This window comes from Nylanderia fulva, unplaced genomic scaffold (assembly GCF_048542155.1).
Source record: "Nylanderia fulva isolate GAGA-0341 unplaced genomic scaffold, ASM4854215v1 Scaffold148, whole genome shotgun sequence".
In the NCBI taxonomy this organism is placed as follows: Eukaryota; Metazoa; Arthropoda; class Insecta; order Hymenoptera; family Formicidae; genus Nylanderia; species Nylanderia fulva.
Window position 1 is genome coordinate 15,818 of NW_028189708.1, and position 4,543 is coordinate 20,360.

General features: G+C 27.6%; 1 long non-coding RNA gene across 1 annotated transcript; it reads right to left on the minus strand.

Moving 5' to 3' along the window:
* Positions 1–2,238: 2,238 nt before the first annotated feature.
* On the minus strand, positions 2,239–4,055 carry LOC114946228 (uncharacterized). Its single transcript, XR_014924199.1, has 2 exons — positions 3,948–4,055; positions 2,239–2,599 (listed from the first exon to the last, which is right to left on the minus strand). It is a non-coding gene; the product is annotated as an uncharacterized LOC114946228 (long non-coding RNA).
* Between the last annotated feature and the right edge of the window lie 488 nt (positions 4,056–4,543).

Sequence of the window (4,543 nt, forward strand, 5' to 3'; positions counted from 1 at the left end):
AACTTATATTGTTAATAACTTTATAATAAATAAGAGCCTGCTGAAACTTCTGCATTACTCAAAGTGTGATAGTCTTATTGATAATATATTTTGAATTTCACTATTTTTTTGTATGCTTCATTCTTACTGCTAGGGCCGGTTTAAAACTACATTTTTTTTTAATCTGACGATTAATTAATAGATTAATGTGAGATAGCAAAATACAAAAATTACATATTTGCAAATAATGATTTAATAAATAAATAATAATTTATTGAAACTTTTTTACAATATGCTCGTATGGTTACAGTAACTATCCCGTAACTGTTGGAATCGTCAGCAAAATCAGAACTTAACCCAGACAGCACAAGACATCCTCAGTATTATCTGAAAATGTCTAGGATGGTTCAGGACATTTCTAGAATGTTTTAAGATATTATTATTAATATATTTTATGAAAATTTAATATCCATATATGATTATTTTTGTTATGCAGAATATTTACAATATAATTTAAATATTGTAATAAATATTGATGTCTCATAAATGTTCACTGAATAACCACTGGATGTCTGTAGGATTTTATTTATTGGATATCCAGAGGACATCCATAGGATATCTATAGGCGTTATCTGGGACTGACTGTACGTGTATGCGCGTGTTTCTCTATAAAAAGGTTGGTGAAATTAACTCTAAGCCTATAAAAGTATCATACCTATATCTTTAATCAGTTTAATTTTTTTTATTAGATCCCAACACAATTAATTCAGATATTAAAGTACATACGTATCATTATGTTAAGTATATTGTGTCACGTGTTTCTCTAAATTTTTTTATCATCCAGCTAAGGATTGTTTCATTGACGTTTTCCCATATTTTGAAGCTTGTTGTTTTATTTTATAATTAGTCATTCAGTCATTAAAGCAATAATTAATGTTAGCTTCGAGTTTTTCGGATTAAATGATTGTCTAAAAAGTTTTCTAAATATTTTCATAAACAGAATTCTTTGGATATAATCAATGTACATGCCCAGGACTGTACGAGAATTATTTTAAATAAATAAAATGCTCAAAATATGGCCAGCACGTCACCCCTATATTCGAAAATGTGAGTTTTTTTGTTTAAATATTTATTTAGTGGCAACCTACGGTCGGAACTATGCTAGAATTATCCCAGCAAACACCGATATATAATTGTTACATTGCTATAATAAAACGGAATATAACAGGCAATATAACGTGTACGTTACATGTAACATCTATGTTAGTTGTAATTTCCCACTCATAGATGTAACATTTTAATATAACATATATTACATTGTAGTTATATTGTAATTATATACCAAATAGCACATTGATGTATTGATAAGTCAGTGCTATCTTGGAATATAATGACAATATAACTACAATGTAATATATGTAATATTAAAAATGTTACATCTATGAGTGGGAAATTACAACTAACATATACGTTACATGTAACATGCTTAAGTATATAACATTTATATACTGTGTTTGCTGGGATAATATATATGATTTAAATTTGGTTCATATCTTTTAACAGTTATTAGCTGATTTCTCTCAAAAGATTAATTATAGGTTTAAATTTTATTAATTCTTTTAATGTCAATGTTTTTAATATAAAATTGAGGAAACTATATAAAATTAGCGCGCGCGTAGCGCGTTCTTGTGTTGTTTTATAGTACAATTATATTCAAAATATCTGAATTCATTGGGATCGAGTCAAAAACTGATATGTAAAGATATAGGTATGATACCTTTAGTCTAAGAGTTAATTTTACTAAACTTTATGTAATTTTAATTAAAATTTAAATACGAGGTAAAGAATCGCGCACCGTATAGCGGTAAATGATAAGGAACTAGCTATTAGTGAATAATATTTTTTAAAATTCTTTCTGGAATGTTGCTGTAACATTCTCATGAAATATTACATTTATATGTTCCTCTAATGTCTCTACAATGATACATTGCAACTTGCAAGATTGCAAAATTGCTGCAATGTAATTGCAATATTCTGTGCTGTATGATAACATATCTTATTTAATATTATATTATTTTAGCTTATTTTAACATATTTATACCACGATTTACGATGTTATTATAAATGTTCCGTTTAAAATTCACCGCGATATTAATAATGATATATCTATCTAATACATTCTTATTAAGTATTTTATCTTAATACTTTGATGACAGTTAGAATTAATTATTAATAGTGTAACAATAAATATGATAAGCATTAAGCATAATATATTCAAATATATTTTCATTCCAGAGTCTATTTTCTTCCACAGACTATAATTCCAGAATATATTAATTTGCCTCATTAATGCGGCAAACCTATATAATCAGATAATATATATATTACAATATAATAAAATTTCTGCACTTTAGCATTACTTCCCTTCACCAGTTTGCAACTTATTTCTTCGTGCTTATTATGTCAATGTCGACAAAAGCGGAATAGCCATAATTTCACGCTTTCTTCTACCTGATGCCGATGTTGTAGTTGTTGTTGTTGTAGTAGTTGTTGTTGTTGTTGATCTACGGCGGCATCCTCTATGACCTCTATAACGATGGCGCCAAAACGGCGATTGTTCCTTCAGACAGAACAACGTTGTTCCTTAGGTACAAGAGACTAGAAATCTTATTATAGGATCTCTACAAGAGACTATCAGCTGGACTCAGGTTATTCATACAGCACAGGACATTGCAATTACATTGTAGCAATGTTAAAATCTTGCAAATTGCAATGTGACATTGTAGAGACATTACAGGAATATACAAATGTAATATTTCATGAGAATGCAACAATCCAGAAAGATTATAAATATATTATTAAATAATCGCTAGTTCTTTTATCTACCGCTATATGCGATTCTTTATCTCTATCTTGTATTTAAATTTTAGTTAGAATTACATAAAGGTTGGTGAAATTAACTCTAATAGCGTTTTTCACTGGAAGAACTAGTGCGCACTAAATGCTCATCAAGATTTTCGCACACAATTTTATAATGACGTAAGTAATTAAAAAAGTAAAATAATTAATAGTAAGAGCTATTATTATTGTTGTTCAATAAGAATAATGATAATAATAGTTTTTACTATTAATTATTTTATTTTTTTAATTATACTTATGTCATTATAAAATTTTGTGCGAGAACCTTTATGTGCACTCAGTGCGCACTAGTTCTCCCAGTGAAAAACGCTATAAAAACTAAAAAGTATCATATCTATATCTTTACATTAGTTTATTTTTTTTATTCGATCCGAACACCAGATATTAAAGTACATACTGAACTAATTCCTCAGAAACGGACAGATAAATATTCGATGAATTCGAATGAATAAAAATCTGTTCATTGTATCTTATAAACTTATTTTAAAAACAAAATGTTTAATTTTATAAAGTAAATTATTTAAATTTTATTATTTAATTTCTATTACTTAATTATATTAAATTATAAATTATTTTGTCATAAAATCTTATCAATTATATAAAAGTTTGCTACTTTTTACTATATTTATTATCACAAATATTACATTGCAATATTGTTGTAATGTTTCATTACAGTATTACAAAAAGTGGACATTTAGTTGTTGCAGTAATCTTGCAGCAATATTTCGCAACCACTATGCAATATTGCAATGTTTCAATGTAAGGTCTATGCAATGTTTCTGCAATCTTTCAATGCTGTATGGATACAATTCATTATCATAAATATTACATTGCAATGTTGTTATAATGTTTTATTGCAATATTACAAAAAGTGGACATTTAGTCGTTGCAGCAATCTTGCAGCAATGATACAGCAATATTTCGCAACCAATACACAATATTGCATTTTAAGGTCTATACAATGTTTCTGCAATCTTTCGGTGCTGTATGGGTAGAGACCCTATAGGGTCTTTACAAGAGACTATCAGCTAGATGTAGATTATACTTACGGATTCCTGGATCATAACGCAGACCAGAATAGCCACGATTAGACACACCACTATTGTTAGCTTCATGTTGTATTCTTGCGTATCGAAAGCGTTTGCACCTTGCAGTGCAACAATTCGACATTTATATATGGCACTGCTGAATAGACGATCTCTATTTGTTAAATGTTGACAATGAATAATTGTTTCATGTGTCTGTTTTGCCACTTGCGCGCCGTAATAATGGAGAGTAATTAATGACTTCACAGAGAATTCACAACAAATAAGTGTTCCGCATTATTTCAACGCGTACATTTTGCTATTAGAATAGAAAAGTTGCCAGATGCGGAAGCGACAAATGTATTCAAATATGAATGAATATGAAATTATTCTAACGTTACTATAGGAAAAAATAACCTTTGATCTTTACATTTAAAAATACAACGGCGTCATTTGTATAATATATAAATATTTTATATTTATGCTAGTCTCTTATTTAGACAAATAAATAAATAATGGTCAATATATAACACAATTTTTGTATAATAAATTAATTTTTTAATAATAAAAATATAATAAAATAATAGTAAAAAATATAATTATATAATTATATAATTTTT